The 19,352-nt window shown below is 45.8% G+C and overlaps 1 pseudogene; it reads left to right on the forward strand.

Moving 5' to 3' along the window:
• Positions 1-18,319: 18,319 nt before the first annotated feature.
• Positions 18,320-18,531, forward strand: LOC144689248 (large ribosomal subunit protein eL38 pseudogene; annotated as a pseudogene).
• Positions 18,532-19,352: the final 821 nt, after the last annotated feature.

Raw genomic sequence — 19,352 nt, forward strand, 5'->3', positions numbered from 1 at the left:
GAGCAGTGAAGTCAGCCAATGTGAGAGAATAAACACCTCCTGCGTTACTGAATTGAATAATGAATCCTGAGTTTAATGGAGCCTCTTTTTTTTTGTTGTTCATAAAAGAGAAGAAAAGACCGATAAAAACAATGAGAAGTGACAACACTAATGTCCTCAGCCCACCTCTCTCTGCCACTGAACACAACCATTGCAAATTCACATACCTTCTGTTGCGACGTGCTACTTAAGAATTACTCCTACAGGACAAATCTAAGAATGGATATGTTCCGCAGATGGCTGATGGAGAACACAGGGACAAAATGCATTTCCGCCCGCAGGGTAATATAGGCTCCTGTCCACCCACCACTGCAGCTCGCCTTTGTCTGGTCTTTCACTATAGAATACGCTTCAGAGGCAAGTTTAAATCCAAGATGTTATAACCCATCGAAAACCTCATTTACCGTCATTGTTCAACCAGATTTCAATTAATTCCCTTGACGGCAAATGCAGAACTTCAGAATATAATGGAAAGTGATTTGTTCAAGTTGCTCCCCTCAGATGTATATATGGCTGTCCAGTGAAATTCTTTTGCCACTGTCTTTTATGTGAGCTTTATTTATATGGTGCATCCATTAAGATAAATCTTATAGAAGAAAATCTGAATCAGCACCTTGGTATTCATTTATTTTTGTTTGCAGCTTCTCTCCTGAGTTATATACATTTGTCTCCTCACTTGCTCGCTGGGTTGATGCTATTGTTGTCCTTTGCCTACATTGTTTCTTGCAATGTGTGATACATGAACAGAATGCATATGTGGCAACAGGATCCAGTTGCCTAGGTCCTATTTGTCAAGTTCCAGGAAGCAGGAATCAAACTGGTTTTCGTTTACACTACATACATATATAAAGTATAATCAAATAACAAATTAAAAATTAAAACCAGAGAACTTTATCATAATGATATGAGGAGGCGGGGAAGCTGCAGAAGGATTTGGACAGGTTAGGAGAATGGGCAAAGAAGTGGCAGATGGAATACAATGTGGGGAAGTGTGAGGTCACGCACTTTGGTAGGAAGAATAGAGGCACAGACTATTTTCTAAATGGGGAGAGAATTCAGAAATCTGGAGTGCAAAGGGACTTGGGAATCCTAGTCCAGGATTCTCTTAAGGTTAACTTGCAGGTTGAGTCAGTAGTTAGGAAGGCAAATGCAATATTGGCATTTATTTCGAGAGGACTAGAATATAAAAGCAGGGATGTGCTGCTGAGGCTTTATAAGGCTCTTGTCAGAGCACATTTAGAATATTGTGAGCAATTTTGGGCCCCGTATCTCAGGAAGGATGTGCTGACCCTGGAGAGGGTCCAGAGGAGGTTCACGAGAATGATCCCAGGAATGAAAGGCTTAACATATGAGGAACGTTTGAGGACTCTGGGGCTATACTCGATGGAGTTTAGAAGGATGAGGGGGGATCTGATTAAAACTTACAGAATACTGAAAGGCCTGGATAGAGTGGACGTGGGGAAGATGTTTCCATTAGTAGGAGAGATTAGGACCCGAGGGCACAGCCTCAGAGTAAAGGGAAGACCTTTTAGAACAGAGATGAGGAGAAACTTCTTTAGCCAGAGAGTGGTGAATCTATGGAATTCATTGCCACAGAAGGCTGTGGAGGCCAGGTCATTGAGTGTATTTAAGACCGATATAGATAGGTTCTTGATTGGTAAGGGGATTAAAGGTTACGGAGAGAAGGCAGGAGAATGGGGTTGAGAAACTTATCAGCCATGATTGAATGGCGGAGCAGACTCATTGGGCTGAATGGCCTAATTTCTGCTCCTATGTCTTATGGTCTTATGATATCAGGTATGAGTGAATTGATGTATATTTTATAAACAACTAAAAGTGCTTCTAATTACCGACCCCCCCACCCCGCCTTTTCAATCATATATGTCAGCTGTGACTCCGTTGGCAGCATGCTAACCTCTAAGTCAGGAAGTTCTGGGTTCAAGACCCACTGCAGGCTTTAGTGCAGAAATCAAGGCTGACGCTCCTGTGAGGGAGTGCTACACTGTTGGAATGCCAGATTTTGGACAAGACCATAAAACGAGGTCCCATCTGCCCTCTCAGGTGGATGTAAAAGATCCCCTGGCACTATTTTAAAGAAAAGGAGGGGAGTTATCCCTGCTGTCCTGGCCAGTATCTATCATTCAAGCAACAATGCAAAAGCAGATGATTTGACTATTACACATAGCTGTTTGTGGGAGCTTGCTGTGGGCAAATTGGCTGCTGTGTTTCTACATTACAACAGTGTCTACACTCCAAAAGTATTTCATTGGCTGTAAAGTGCTTTGGGACATCTAACATCATGAAAGGTGCAATATAAATGCAATTTTCTTTCCTTATAAAATAAATCAAACCTTAATTCTGTATCGCATATCTAATGAAGTAGAAGATCTAACTATCAATGACCTAAATACAGTAGGAACCCATTTCTCAGTAATATTCTAAAACTACTACCCCGTTTCCTTTTTTGTATAGTAAAGTTTTTCCCACTCTTTCTCTCTCCCTAATCTTCCACTCCTGAAAGTGTTGACTCTTCCTGTAACACAATTACAACTCAGGTATTCCTTGTAAGTAACTATCATTTCTGGGATAAGTTTTGCAAGGCTACACGTTCCATTGGATCTTCCTATGTCGGATGCTGTGATCAGCATGCCCGATTCACAGGAAATTCCTGGCCATTGAAATTAAGGAGACCAGAGAAAATGGGCCTCTTCTCATTAGAATAGAGAAAGTTAAGGGGAGATACTTACAAGTGGTTTTAATAAAGCAAATCGGGAGAAACTATTTAGACTTGGAGAGTCGATAACTAAAGAATATAAATTTATGACATCATCAAAAGAACAAAATTAGAGGTTGGGAGAAATTTTGTTATGGTAGGGGGCTCTTAGGGCATGCACAATCCTAAATCTCCATTCTGCCCTTTAACTGAGTGATACCACCAGGTCTTCCCCTCCATCTGTCCTATGCCACTTGGCATATCTCCTCAATTTCTAGTCTTTACTTAGTTTATCCTGCTTCACTGCAGGGGAAAACGATACACATTGCCCTCAGAGGTAGGATATCGGAGGAGGGAATATAACCTGAAACACTTCATAGTCTACACTGAGCGGGCTATGGAGCTCTTGGAGAGGTGCTCTGCTCTTGTTGTGAGGCATAGTCCCTGGAGATTAGAGGGCTGCTGATTGGTGGGGATTATTGCCAGTTGTATTACAATTATGATGAAAGCAAAATACTGTGGATGCTGGAAATCTGAAACAAAAACAGAAAATGCTGGAAAAACTCAGCAGGTCTAACAGCATCTGTGAAGAGGAAAAAAGAGTTAACATTTCGAGTCCGTATGACTGTTCTTCAGTGCTCTGAAGAAGAGTCATATGGACTTGAAACATCTGTATTCAGAGCTTTTAACTCTGAAGAAGAGTCCTACGGACTCGTAACGTTAACTCTGCTTTTTTCTCTCCACAGATGCTGTTGAACCTGCTGAGTTTTTCCAGCATTTTCTGTTTTTGTATTACAATTATGGTTGTAATATAAAAGGAAATCTCTGATTGATTACCACCTATCATTACCAACTGATGATCAGTACCCCTCCACATTGAACACCACTTAGAAGAAATACTGAGAACACAGAATATATCTGGGTGGGAGGACTTCAATGTCCATCACCAAGAATGGCTCAGTAGCACCACTATTAACCAAGCAGGCCAAGACCTGAAAACATACCCGCCAATCTGGGCCTCCAGCAGGTGGTGAGAGAACCAGCCAGAGGAAACACCTATTTGGCCTTGTCCTCATCAAACTATCTGTTGAAGATATCTCTGTCCATGACATTATGGGAGGAGTAACCACTAGACAGTCCTTGTGGAGATTCAGCCCAGTCTTCAGAGCTTCTGTCATGTTGTTTGGCATTACCACCAAAATGGGATAGATTTTGAGCAGATCTAACAGCTCAAAACTGGCATCCATGAGATGCTGCAGACCGTCAGAAGCAGCAGAATTATATTCCATCATAATCTGTAACCTCATGGCCGGGCGTATTCCTCACTCTACCATTATTATCAAGCAGGGGACAAACCCTGGTTGAATGAAGAGTGCAGGTCAGCATGCTAGGAGCAGCACCAGGCATACCTAAAAATGAGATGTCAACCTGGTGAAGCTACAACATTGGACTACATGCATGCTAAAGAGAAGAAGCAGCATGCTATAGACAGAGCTAATCAATCCCAGAACTGATGGATCTGACCAAAGCTCTGCAGTCCTGCCACATCCAGTTGTGAATGGTGGTGCCAAATTAAACAACTAACTGGAGGAGGAGGCTCCACAAACGTCCTCATAGTGTAGCATTTGCAACCATGTTCAGGCAGAGTTGATGATCCATTTTGGCTTCCTGAACCCCCAGCGTCATACGTGCTTGTCTTCAGCTAATTCAATTTACTCCACTCCACATGATATCGAAAAATAGCTGATCCATATTATATCTAAAAATAGCTGAAGGTGCTGGATACATCAAAGGCTATAGGCCCTAACATCCCAGCTGTAGTACTGAAGACTTGTACTCCAAACAAGCCACTATCTTAGCCAAGCTGTTCTGTTATGTCTACAACACTGGTATCTACCCAGCCATGTGAAAAATTGCCCAGCTCGGTCCTGTCCACAAAAGGCAGAACAAACCTAATATGTCCGATTACTGCATCATCAGTCTACTCACAATTATCAGCAAGGTGATGGAAGGTGACATGGACAGTACAGCAGCACTTACTCAACAATAACCTGCTCACCAGTGCTCGATGTGAGTTCCACCAGGGACTCTTGGCTCCAGACCTCATTATGGCCTTGGTCCAAAAACAGGCAAAAGAGTTGAATTCCAGAGGTGAATTGAGATTCACTGCTCTTGACAGCAAGGCAATATCTAACCGGGTGCGGTATCAAGGAGGCCCAGCAAAATTGAAGTCAATGGGAATCGGAGGAAAACTCTCCACAGGTTGGAGTCATACCTAGCACCTAGGAAGATGGTTGTGGTTAGTAAAAGCCAATTATCTCAGTTCCAGGATATCGCTGCAGGAGTTCCTCAAGGTGGTGTCATAGACACAATCAACTTCAGCCGCTTCATCAATTACTTTCCCTCCATTGTAAGGTCAGAAATGAGATGATTGCTCATGATTGCAGAGTTTTCAGTACCATTCACAACTCCTCAGATGCTGAAGGAGCCTGTGTCTGGGTGCAGTAAGCACTGGACAACATTCAGGTTTGGGCTGATAAGTGACAAGTAACATTTATGCCACATAAGTGCCAGCCAATGACCATCTCTAACAAAAGAGAAACTAACCATCTTGCCTTGACATTCAATGGTATTATTATCACTGATTAACCCACCATCAACATCATACACCAGTAACTTAACTAGACCAGTAAATAAATACTGTGACTGCAAGAGCAGGTCAAAGGTTAAGAAATCTGTGGTGAGTAACTTACTTCTTGACTCCCCAAAGCCTGCCCACCATCGACAATTCAGGAGTGTGAGGGATTTACTCCACTTACCTGGATGAGTGCAGCTCCAACAACAACAAGAAGCTCAACAGGGCAAAGAAACCTTCTTAATTGGCACCCTATCCACCACCTTAAACACTTACTCCTTCCACCACCGACGCACAGTGGCAGCAGCGTGTACCGTCTACAAGATGCATTACAAAATGCAATGGTCAACACTTCCTTCGACAACAGCTTCCAAACCCATGACCTCTTATCACTTAGAAGGTCCAAGTCCAAATGCAGCAAGACGTGGACAATATCCAGGCTTGGGCTGACATGTGACAAGTAACATTCGTGCCACACAAGTACCAGGCAATGACCATCTCCAATAAGAGATTATCTAACCATCAGCCCATGAGATTCAATGGCATTACCAGTGCTGAATCCCCAACATCAACATCCTTGGGTTTACCATTAACCAGAAACTGAACTGGACTAGCCATATAAATACTGTGGCAACAAGATCAGGTCAGAGGCTGGGAATCATGTGGCGAGTAAATCACCTCCTGACTCCCCAAAGCCTGTCTACCATCTACAAGGCATAAGTCAGGAGTGTGATGGAATACTCCCCACTTGCCTGGATGAGTGCAGCTCCAACAACACTCAAGAAGCTTGACACCATCCAAGACAAAGTAGCCTGCATGATTGGTACCCCATTCACAGACATTCACTCCCTCCACCTTCGACACACAGTGGCAGCAGTGTGTACCATCTACAAGGTGCACTGCAGGAACTCACCAAGTCTCCTTAGACAGCGCCTTCCCAACCCAACACCACTACCATCTAGAGGGACAAGGGCATCAGATACATAAGAACACTACCACCTGGAAGTTCCCCTTCAAGCTGACTTGGAAAGAATTCGTTCCTTCACTGTCGCTCGGCCAAAATCCTGGGATTCCCTCCCTAACAGCACTGTGGGTGTTCCTACACCACAGCGGCTGCAGCGGTTCAAGAAAGCAGGTCACCACCAACTTCTCAAGGACAATTAGGAATGGGCAATAAATGCTGCCCTAGCCAGTGACACCACTCCCCACAAATGAATAAAAACAAGTTGCAGCACAGCTGAACGGAACAGACTTGATGGACCAGTTGGCCTTTATTTGTACACCTTTTTAGTTGCTTGTTTTACATGGAATAATATATCTTTTAAAAGAAACAGGTAAGCATTTGAAACAGAAAAAATAATTAGGGGAAGGGGAAGGGCCAGAAGAACAAGTGGATTGCTCAGTCAGGCAATCAGCACAGGAGTAAAAAAAAGTGGATGATCTCCTTCAGCACTGTAAACCATACAATTCATTAAAAACAATCCCACAAATGATGAACTTTATCCAGCTTGCTGCAGGGGAACATGGTGTCCACTGCTCATGAGGCTGTTAGAGGAGGCATTCCCAAACCATGAGCGTGATTCTCCAATTTGTGTTCCAGAAACAGCCCGGCTAATGGTGATGTGTAAATCTGGGCAGTGGATGCACTCTACAACAATGTAGGACATCAGAGCAGAGTCTAAACCTATCCACATACTAGATAGCAGAGGCCATTGGACGGGTGATCAAGAGCGGGGCATAGAAAAAACATAGAAACATCGAAAATAGGAGCAGGGGTAGGTAATTCACCCCTTCAAGCCTGTTCCACCATTCAATATCTGATCCTCTATCTCAACGCCCTACTCCTGCTCTCTTCCCTTATCCCTTGATTCCTTTAGAGTCCAGAAATCTATTTCCTTCTTAAATATATTCAGTGCCTTGGTTTTTACAGCCCTCTGTGGTAGAGAATTCCACAGGTTCAGCACCCTCTGAGTGAAGACTTATCTCCTCATCTCAGTCCTAAATGGCCTACCCCATATCCTGAGACTATGACCCCTTGTTCTAGAACCACCCCCCCCAGCCAGAGAAAACATCATCTCTGCATCCAGTCTGTCCATCCCCATCAGAATTTTATACCTTTCAGTGAAATCCCTCTCATTCTTCTCAACTCCAGTCAGTACAGGCTTAGTCGGCACAATCTCCCCTCATAAGACCACCCTGCCACCCTAGGAATAAGTCTGTTGAACCTTCACTGCACTTCTTCCATGGCAAGTAAATCCTTTCTTAGGTATGGACCCCCTCCTTAGCCCGGGATTGTTAAGGGTAAATTTCATTATCCTATTCTCGCGTATTCATCTGATACCAAATCCCTAATTGGAGTGATCCCAAAGCAGGGAACTATCTAAAAGCAGTAAATAGCCACTGAATCTTAACGAATGCAAAAGCAGTCAGCCAAGAAACGTGATGAGTGAATCTGGGTCATGCCTGCAGCTTCTTGTGACAAATTATACCGAGGGAAAAAAGGTAAATTAGCAAAGCGTGTGCTTCAACACAATTTTATCATCAAACGCTCATTGCCTTGCTACAAAAATCAAATATACAAATTGGGAATTGTTTTTTTTGCCCGTTGAGTTCCCTCCTCTCCTGAGGTTGCTGCCTTGCACTGGGACATGAGAAGTGACATGAGCCAGGAATTCTTTGTAACTGAAATGAACAGGAGAGAATTCCGCACTTCGGACTTCCAAACTTGGATCAGGAAGAGCTTGTCTGTTTATCTGCAATTCAGCATTTTACAAGTCTTCAGCAAATGAACAAAATGCTTAAAAGGTTAGCGTATGCATGCCACTGAAATTGAGTTCTGGTTTTATGTACTATGGTACCTTGATGGATTAACTCTCGGAATGAGAAAGTCTGATTTTAATATGATTTTATAGCCTAGTGTTGATGTGATAAAATAATAAGTTGTCACACTTTCCAGACACATAAATGAAGAAAGACCTAAATAGGAAGTACAACAAAATCCAATGAACAGCCCCTAGCCATGGGAATATAGGTAGAGATTGGTAAGCATAACAGTTGATAATGTTGTATATTGCTGCCTTGTTAATGTTCATACAGAGAATTTTATTCTATGTGGGGAGGCTGTGGCATAGTGGCAACTTCGCTAAGTTAGCATCCTAAAGGCCCAGGGTAATAACCTGGGGTCATGGGTTCAATACCCACCATGGCAGCTGGTGGAATTAAAATTCAATTAATAATAAATCTGGAATTGCAAGCTAGTCTCAGTAATGACCATGAAGCTATTGATCGTCACTAAAAACTCACCTGGTTCAATAATGCCCTTTAGGGAAGGAAATCTGTCATCCTTAGCAGGCCTGGCCTACACCAGGCCTATAGCAATATGACTGACTCTGAAGCAAGCCCTTTAATCCAAGGGCAGTTAGGAATGGGCAGCAAGTTATGGCCTTGCCAGCAACGCCCATATCTTGTGAAAGAATGAAAAAAAACCTTGAAGGGAGAGGCGATGGTCATGTTGAATTTGCTTAGCTTTCAACCCACATCTAATCAGCTAGCCATTGCCCTTGGGGGACTGAGAAAACATTGAAAGTTGTGAGCCAATGATCTAATTCACAGCAAAACGTTTTAAACGATGTTACTTTAAAAAGAGAAAACTGAGCTGCTGATGACTGAGAAGGAGGTAAAGAATGTTTGAGAAAAGGTTGAGGAGGAAAACATAAGGGAAAAAATGGAAAAGGAAACCCAAAAAAAAAAGGAAAACTGAGTTTGTGTAAGTTTAGTGATCCAGCACACATTCACCTGATAGGGGCTTATATCCAAAATTTGCTGGACAGAAATGGGATGCTGGCAGCCAATGAGAGGCACTGGCTCCCATTTTCAGATTGTGTGTTGCCATCATGCAAATTTATGTGCCAAGAATACCAGCTCATGGGGCCAGAATTGACTGTAAAAAATATTGGTGTAGCTAACGGTACTCATTGTTTTGGGGAAAAATGTTCCCCCCCGTCGGGGGGGGGGCAAGTGCAGGAGCGTGAACGGGCGGGTGTGCCTCCGATCAGTGCCCCCAATTGGGGGCGTGCCACTATTTTATGAAAGAGCGCACAGATCTCCCTGAGGCTAAGTGCTGCCTCAGGGAGATTGGCTCGGAATTAAAATTTTTAGTAGAAATGATAAAAAAATTTCCCTGACATGTCCCCTCATGTGACACTGTCACAAGAGTTGGGACATGTCCATCACTTTTATTGAAAGGTTTGATACAAATTTATATACCCTCATGAAACCTCATCCCGCCCGTGGATGAGGTTTCATGCTTTTCTCGAGACCCGCCTGGGCTCCCGGCCTGCCCGCCAACCCTAAGGTTGGACAGGCAGGTCCATCAATCAGGTTAATTCATTTTTTAATGGCCTTAATAGGCTGTTGACAGTTCGGCGGGTGCGCAGCCAATGCGGCTGCGCGCCCACCGAACTGAAAATCTAAATGACGCGGGGTGACGCCGGGACACATGCCCGACATATCCCCACATCATTTTACACATCGGCAAGCGGACCCCACCCTCGCTCGCCGACCAGAAAAACCATTAGGTAGGTTTAATATCATTCACAACACAGCACCTCTGACAATACAGCATTCACTCAGCACTGCACCGGAGTTTCAGCCCTGATTTTTTTGTGCTCAAATCCTGGAGTGGGTGTTGAACCTATAAACTCCTGAAGGTGAGTGTGCTACCAACTGAGCCACTGTCAACACAGCAGCTGACATCAGTTGAAGGCTTTTTTATTTTACAAAAATATAATACATTTCTTGAGACATTATTATGGAGGGAGGACTCTGCAACATGTATCTATTGCCAGGTATGTGTACAATGAAAAATGCCTTGCTAACTGAAAATGGAAAAGCAGGGTGTTAACTTCTATTGTTTTTGGTATAAATATTGTTAGCAGCTACTAGTAAATGGGTGACATCCTGTTATAATAGCTCAGAAGTAATCGAACAACAGCAAGGTACTGACTAAATTCAGGTTCACAATATTCTCATATGAAACTATTGAAAAAATATGACTCATACCTTCAAGCTACTTGGATGGATATTTCTATCAATTATATATCGTACCAATATAAAATGCAATGTAAAATAATTAACAGTCTTATCCTAAAGAGAGCACTGTGGGATAATTTGTAGTGATCTACACTGTTTATTTTGATACATCTCTCATTCTACACATCGCACCGAGGATGGTAGGTTGAGTAGATGACCTTGGCCTTCCACATGACTGCCTCATATGTCCACTGGACTCTTGATGGTTTCCCTTTCCAATCCTTAAAGGGAATTTTTACGTTTTGTCGTCCTGTCTACACAAGCCTGATGGGCCCCATCAGTAAGGCAAAACTAAAAAACTAAAGCTCTATTGACTAAACACTATCTTTGTAGACAACTTATACTTTAAACCATCTTTTATTTTTAGCACAACCAAAAAAATACACCTCACAGGTATATGTTACACTGTCTTTTAAGTAGGCATTCAATCCTTCCAAAATCAGTTAAAAGTGATTCTTAGCTCCCGATGGTTTACTTCTATTCCTGTCCTTTCTCAGCCTGGTAACTTCTAATCCCAGAACAGTCCTTCATGGTGAGAGTATTACTGGAGATCCTCCCTCCAGCGCAAGCTTGGCAAATCTTCTAACCTTGTTTTAATGCCTCACGAATTTGGTCTTTTCAATTTGAGCACAAGCTTCCACTCACACTCTGGTGCAGTGAACCATAGAGACTTTTGGTCTCTAGCTGCTTTCTCTCTCTCCCAGACTCTGGCAGACTAACTTTGTGAGTTTTCAGCGATGTCTTAAAAATCCTTCCCCTCGCCAAGCCCATTTCCATGGCAACATGAATCACATGAGCCGCGTACCCAGGTAGAAATGCTGATTAGCTGAGAGCCCCCAATTCTTTTTCACCTTGGAACTAAATGGACAGTTTAAAGCACAACTGTTAACAATCCAACATTCTCCAAACTTTTCTGAGACTTTGGAGACTCACAGTTTATCCACTTTTGCTGCCATTGTCTCCAAACATAGACACAATGCACCTTCCTCCTAGTAAAACAATCTAGGCTCCCTTTAATCTCTAACAATCAAAGCACCCAGGCTTGCTGTCAGGTAGATGTCAGAACAGGTCACATGACCCCTCTCATTTTTGCCTTAAATTTAAAGACACAGTCCCAAAACATTTTAATCTTATAAACCTCATAACTGCAACAATATGTATAAAGTATTAAGTGGGTTAGTAGGTGATTGAGCGCTATGCATGAACCTTGATGGTGAGCATCCATTGGCTTTTCACCAAGGTAGGCATGATATTCGAGTCATAATAACATATGAAATAGGAGCAGGAGTAGGCCATTCAGCCCTTCGAGCCTGCTCCGCCATTCAATGAGATCAGGGCTGATGTTCTACTTCAACATCATTTTCCTGCACTATCCCCGTATCCCTTGATCTTTAATATGTAGAAATCTATCGATCTCAGTCTTGAACATACTCAACGACTGAGCCTCCACAGCCCTTTGGGGCAGAGAGTTCCACAGATTCACTGCCCTCTGAGTGAAGAAATTCCTCCTCATCTCAGTCCCAAATGACCTGCCAGGTTCTGGAGTCAGGTTCTGTCCTCCCCTGGAAAGGTTTCAAGTGTAGTAATCTTGTCCATTCTTTCCCCTTCCTAATCCAAGGATGCTGACATTGATAGCGACATCTGATGAAGAGTCATACAGACTTGAAACGTTAACTCCGTCTTCCTCTCCGCAGATGCTGTCGGACCTGCTGAGCTTTTACAGCTATTTCTGTTTTTGTTTCAGATTTTCAGCATCCGCAGTATTTTGCTTTTCACTTTACCACAGTCATGGCTGAGATCGCCAGATCAATGCCACATTAGAGATTAAATCTGGAACTTCCTAGACTGTACGGCATAGGTATTTACAAGATAGACTTCCTGTGCCATCAGATATCTTTACATATATCTTTCTGAACAATCTAGGCTTACATCAGTAAACAGAAATGCCTCTTCTCTCTTCCAGCGCTTATGGGTAATAGTTTTCTTTCTTTATAGAAATGTACAGCATAGAAGGAGAACATTTGGTCCATCAACTTGTGTGATGCTAGCCCCTTCAACTATAGCTACCTACTCCAGTCCCATCTTTCTTCCCTTTACCTGTGTCCTTTTATGTTCTACATTTCCAAATACTCTCCACCCCATCACATTTCAGAAAATTACAGCTCAGTGGTATCAATGGGTGTAAATTTGTAGTCCTTATGCCTTCAATATTCTGACGTCTGCTGATGGTTGGCAAGGTTCCACGCCATTGGTGCCTACTCAAAAATTGCCCACCATTTCCGTACCTCAGTAGCTACGTGTGCTAAAGCATTCTATGCTCTAATAACCCTCTGTGTGAAAACATTGCCTCCAACTTCTTTCCTTCATTCAAATTATAACCCTCTTATGTCTATGGCCCCTTATTACCAAGGCACCAACCAATGGATATAATCATAATCCATTTACAGAGACAAGGTCATCAAGATTCTGAACTGTATTGGATTTTTGTGGTGCCTGCCCTGACAGTGCTTGATACCATCACTGTGTATAAAGAGTAAACGACAAATCCTGCATTATCCTGGCTCTCAGTTGCAAATGACAAATCCTGGCTCTTGTTGCAACAGCCACTCATACACAAAATAGTACTGAGATGGACTGAGCAACGAACTTGGATGCTGAATGTGTTTGAACGGTTTATATCTTCAAGACAGCCTTTAATGGGACATCTGGCTAGCGGTCACAAGGTTAGGAAGCAATTGGTTGGCTATACAACCCTGTGACCTTGTGTGCAATAAATGACTTCCAGTTTCTAGCAGTTCTTTTAATAGATTTGTATATAGCCCAAGGATAGTTATATAACATCATTAATTTTCCTCTCTAAATTATACATGATCTGATTTGTTTTAATTGTACATCATGTCAGTATTAGCCTGACTCAGTTGGTCGCCCTTTCCTGAATCAGAAGGGTGCATGTTCAACCCGAAACATATTCTGACTCTGCGCTGAGGGAGGTGACGCCATATCAGAATCGCCCTTCACTGGATAAGTCATTAAACTGAAGCCCTGTCTATTTGTTCCTCTGCATCAAATTACTTTAAAGATCCCATGGCTATATTCAAAGAATTGACAGTTCAACTGGGAGATTAAGTATTATTCACCCCTTTAACCAACAACAAAAGCAGATCAACTGGTCATTTATCTCATTGCTAATGGCGCGATTGTGGTTTTGAAATGGTTGCTATACCCAGCTGCCCAATAGTCACTTCATTCCAATGTAATTCCATGTACATAAAGTGCTTGGAGAGGTTTCTGCGACGTGTGTTACAACATCATAGGGCCAATTTTCTTGTCCCTTGTCCCCTGTCCCCTGAAGAATGTCCTATTTCTCTGGGTGCAAATGCCAGGTTTTGTTTTCTTTTTATACACCCCAGGTTTTGTAGGTTTTCTTGTTGGGGGTAGGAACTGAGCTTCACAGAATCACAGAGCTGTTACAGAACAGAAGGAGGCCATTCAGCCTGTCATGTCTGCTCTGGCTCGCTGAATGAGCAACTTACCTAGTGCCACTCCCCCAGCTTCTCCCCATAACCCTGCACATGCTTCCTTTTCAGATCAATCCAATTCCCTTTTGAATGCCTCCACCACGCTCTCAGGCAACGCATTCCAGATCTTAAACATTCACTGCGTGAACATGCCAATTACCTTAAACCCGTGCCCTCTGCTACTTGATCCTTCCAAAATTGGGAACAGTTTCTCCCTATCTACTCTGTCCAGAACCCTCATGATTTTGGATACCTCTGTCAAATCCCCCATCAACTTTCTCTTCTCCAAGGAAAACAATCCCAACTTCTCCAATCTATCTACATAACTGAAGTTCCTCATCCCTGGAACCATTCTTGTGAACCTTTACTGCACTATCTTTAATGCCTTTACATCCTTCCTAAAGTGTGGCACCCAGGACTGGATGCAATACTTCAGTTGAGGCCGAAGCAGTGTTTTATACAAGTTTAACATAACCTCCTTCCTCTTCTACTCTATGCCCCTATTAATAAAGCCTAGGACACTGTATGCTTTATTAACTGCTCTCTCAATCTGCCCTGTCACCTTCAATGCCATATGCACATAGATACCCAGGTCCCTCTGCTCCTGCATCTCTTTTAGAATTGTAGCCTTTATTTTATATTGCCTCTCCTTGTTCTTCCTACCAAAATGAATCACTTCAGTTAGTGCTAGCTTGTGCATAATGGTGGCTCAATATGCTGATTTCAGTTAGACAGGAGAAGTGTTCCCGCCTTCCCACCTTATTTTATCCCTGCAACACTGGCTTGACACCCATCAGTGGAAATTGTCCTGTGGCACATGACACACAACACACCAGCCTACCCCCCGCAGGCCTCACCCGATTGGTGGGAACCAGGCCAAAGATACAAAGCCAAGTGACCTGTCAATTATTTTAAACCAGAGCTGAGGGCACTCCACTGTGCTTACAATTCCTGCCCTTTCACTGCTGATTGACCCAGGCAGGCCTGAATCAGAGAGGTGAACCCATGTGATGCCGTTCACCCAGAACAAGGAGTCTTGGTGCTCGTAGGCCTGGCCAGGAGCAGCACTGGATATGTGTGCTACCCTGGTCTAGCAGGACGGATAAGAGGGTGGTTGGGTGGTGGTGGTGGGGTGGGGGGCGGGGAGGGGTAGTAAGGGAGGAGGGAACGTGGCGAGAAGGCTAAAGAATCAGTTTCACGACGTCGTGCAACCCGCTTGTGATCGTGCACTCAGCCCGTCGCTGGCAGAGCCACGTTTACCCCCATCGGACGCCGGGAAACCTCATTGTAATACACCAGCCTATCATTATAAGCCCAGTCCTCCCGGACTGATCCCCCCACCCCCCCACACTGGAACGTCTGCATCACGCCGACGTGTTTCACAACTGCATACATAACGCATATACTTGGCGGAGTGCACTTTGTGAGGGGAACTTGGCGATGAGTGCATGGCGATGCTGCGGAGCGCTCGCCAGGGACCCTTGTTGGACTTCAAGTTGAGGCGCGTTGGGGCAGGAGGGGGCAAAAGCTGCCCTGTGGTTGAGGTGATTTTGGGGGGGTGGTAAAGGCTGCCCTGCGGTTGAAGGGGCTTTGGGGGTGGGAGGGGACAAAGGCTGCCCCCCTACGGTTGAAGGTAGTGCAAAGCATGTGCAGGGTTGGGGGGGTGGGGGGAGGGAAGCATCCACTCATTAGGGAAACCTTGTATGAAGTGACCATTCCACTGCAGTTGAGACAGTCCAGACACAGCCACATTGATATGATTGGAGTTGGTCCTGTAGCTTATCTGCCCACTCCTGCATTGTGGAGGCATCGAAGTGCCAGCAAATGCTCCAGAGCTTTTCACCGCTCGGGCACAGACTGCAAACTAATGAGCGTTTTATTGGACTACAGAACAGTGGACAAGCTGTACAATCTCCTTTCTAAAGCTGGCTGTGGAGCAGTGGTTGTTGGAGGTGCTCACAGCCCCTTGCAATGTCTTCATCCCAGTTTGTACCAGTCTCCCCCATGGTTCAAGCTAACAGGGCAGCCTTGCAGTGCGGGTTAGGAGAATGCCTGTGCCTGAGCTGAGACCACAGCATGCAGTCCAGTGAGCAAAGCTGCTGCCAATTGGTCAGGTGGAGTGGGGCAGAGGAAGGCGGAGTTTCGAGCAGCCATGCAGCGCACTAATCTCTGGCCAGTACTCTCTGTGATGTGTTAAGCGGTCAGACTGAACCAAGAGAGGTTCTTAGTACACCCATGCTAACCCACATGTCTCTGTCTTTCATCCTGCAGGAGGAGTACATCAGGATCATGGATCCTGGTGACCTGGCTGTAAGCCTCATGGCTTACAGAGAGCGAAGATGACAGAGAAGAGAGCGACTGAGGAGCCGGGCTGCGCAGAGGGAGGAGCAACACCCTCTGGAAGAAGAGGCAGCTGAGGCTCCCGCGCACACTGCCGAATAGCCACAGCGAGCCATTGCTGGTTGGTGCCTAGCAACACCCAGGGTCTACAGATGCCATCTTTCATTCCTGCAGATGACCAAGAACCAGTATCGCTGAAGACTGCGCATGCCTAGGGAACTGGCTGGTCACACCTGCCACCTGTTGCAGGATTTGGCGCCACTGGGGCATGGAGGGCATCCGCTGCCAGTGGCCATGAAAGGGACCATGGCGCTCAATTTCTATGCCAGTGGCTCCTCTCAGGGCTCCACAGGTGACCTCTGTGGGATATCACAAATGCATCCACGGGGTCACGGATGCTATCTTTGTGAAGGCACACGGCTTTGTGCATTTTGCCCAGGACCAGGGGAGCCAGGATGCAAGAGCGATTGGATTTGCCCAGATCTCGGGTTTCCCACAGGTGCAGGGTGCCATAAACTGCAGACGCGTGGCGCACAGGTCTCCGTCACAACACATGGTCAACCATGTCAACTGCAATGGCTTCCATGCACTGACTGTTCAGCTGGTGTGCGACCACCACAAACGTATGCTGCACTCTCTTCCAGGGAGTGCGCACGACTCCTATATTCTCAGTCGGTCACAGATCCCTGATGTCTTCCAGGGTCCACAGAAGCTGCAGGGATAGTTCCTTGGGGATAAGGGCCATTCACAGAGGACATGGCTGATGACACCCGTGTGGCAGCCCAGGCTGCAGCAGAGCGAAAGTATAACAAGGCTCATGATGAACTCGCAACCTGGTGGAGCAGACCATCGGGATGCTGAAGATGAGGTTCTGGTGCCTGGACTGGTCTGGTGGAGCCCTGCAATACAGTCCGCAGAGGGTGTCACACATTGTTGTCGTCTGCTGCACCCTTTACAACCTGGCGCTGCAACGGGGAGAGGAGCTGGTTGAGGAGGAGATGGAGGAGCTGGAGGCCTCCTCCGATGAGAAGGCTGTCAATGAGGATGAGGGTGAGGATGAGGATGAGGGTGAGGAGGTCCTCGAAGGCGACAATGACAGCGATAAGGCCCTCGCATTGACCGGGCGAGGCAGGCGCGTGCCGGAGACCCTCATAGCTGCCAGATTTGTGGAGGATGATGACGACAGTGAGGTGATCCCATAAGATCCTCACATTGCATCTGTGAATGTTTGACTCCAGTCTGGCTTATGGCAGCGCAAACACCCTCTGTGAGAATGCTGCTGTCATGGAGACACAGTGGAGGCCCTAATAGTCGTTTGATGGCAGGAAGATGATGACGAGATGCAGTGAGGACACTCCGTAGATCTCCACACAGCCTCTGAAAATGCCTGACTCCTGTCTGGCCGAGGGCAGCTCACTTGCGCTCTGTGATCAGGGTCATATCATAGAGACGCAGACATGAAACTTTAAAAGCATCTGATCCTTTATCCGCCTTCAGCACCTGAGCCCTTCAGGAGAACAGCATCAGTGGTCACAGATGCTGAAGAGATGGGGGCCAGTCCCACCTTAAAGGTGCTGAGAGCACACAGAGAGAATGATGGAACTCTGTGATACCTGCCCACAACATTCTGGCACCGTCGACGTGCAGGCATCAGTAATGTGTCCAGGGAGTGTGAGGCTGGACCATCACTGTGGCCTGAAGGCTGCACAGAGCACAGGGAAGAGGCCCTGGACTGAGACACCTGCCTTTATCTTGTGCAGAAAGGTTTCACATCTGAGTGACACGAACACTGCTCACCAGAACAAGGAGCCATAGGCAGGGAGACATTATTGGGAGTTTATTGACAGTAGTGAACATTATGTACAAGTGTTTAACACCCATGCCCAGGCTGTGCAGCTACATTGCCGGGCCTGACCTCTTTCTCGCTGAGCGGCTGATTCTCAGAGCGCGGTTTACCTCCTCGCCGCTAGACTCATCGCTGCCATGCCTCGGATGATAGCAGAAATCAAAGACTTTTTGTTAATAGCAAGAAGAAAGGATACAAAATCCATGAAAATTAAGAAGAACAAAGACAATGTAAAATTCGAAGTACAGTGCAGCAGGTCCCATACACGCTCTCCATCACCGACAAAGAAAAGCCTGAAAAATGCAAACAGTCACTGCCTCCAGGTCTGGCTGTGAAAAAGCTGAAGTAAGGAGCTGAACTCTCTAGATGGCGTTCAGGTTGTGCTGTATATAAAAAAAAACTTCACCTTCTTAACCCTGCCGCTGCGTCTTGGTACTCCCCGGACACCCATAGCAGAGGTGGAGGCAGCTTGTGTGATGACCTTGGCCGGTGTCCTCTGGAGGGCCGAGACCTGGAAGGCCCCGGCCTGCTTTTGGGGTCCTGCTGTGTGGCAGAGTCACCCCCTTCGAGCTGTGGAGCTGGCACTGCTGGGGTCACAGGAAGAGGGCCAAACGCTCATGGGGTCACCTGGGTGGATGGCCCCAAGTTGTGCACCTGCTGACCCTCCTCCCTATGGGTGCTCGAGAGCTCCTGGCTGACTCCTTGAGTGGAAGGGGAAGCTGGAGTGAGGTCGAGCTGCCCCACACCCCTCTCACATACACACTGTTGGAGGCCAACTATGGCATCAGCGATGGAGTTGAGCCTGCGCAGCAGTGCAGGAGCGGCGTCCTGGACCAAGGTCTCCATGATGGCTGCCATCTTGCCAGTGTTGACTTCATTAGCATGCTGGTGTTATCAGATCAGAGTGAAGGTGGACGGACTCCTCCATCGTGCCTTGCAATCTGAGGAGTGCAGTGGACATCCCTTCCTGATGTTCCCGAGCTTGCCTTTGCAGCTCCAGCAACTGTGACATGATCGAGTCCAGGGGCTTGTCATCTGACTTGGACTCAGCAAATTTCTGGTCTCCAGCAGTCCTCCGAGTGCCGGGGACCTGGGAATTCCCTGCCTCCACCTGCTGTGGATCAGAACGTGCGATGTGCTCACCAGGTTGTGACCCGAGGCTATTCTAAA

Source organism: Cetorhinus maximus, chromosome 13, assembly GCF_964194155.1.
Source record: "Cetorhinus maximus chromosome 13, sCetMax3.hap1.1, whole genome shotgun sequence".
Taxonomy (NCBI): Eukaryota; Metazoa; Chordata; class Chondrichthyes; order Lamniformes; family Cetorhinidae; genus Cetorhinus; species Cetorhinus maximus.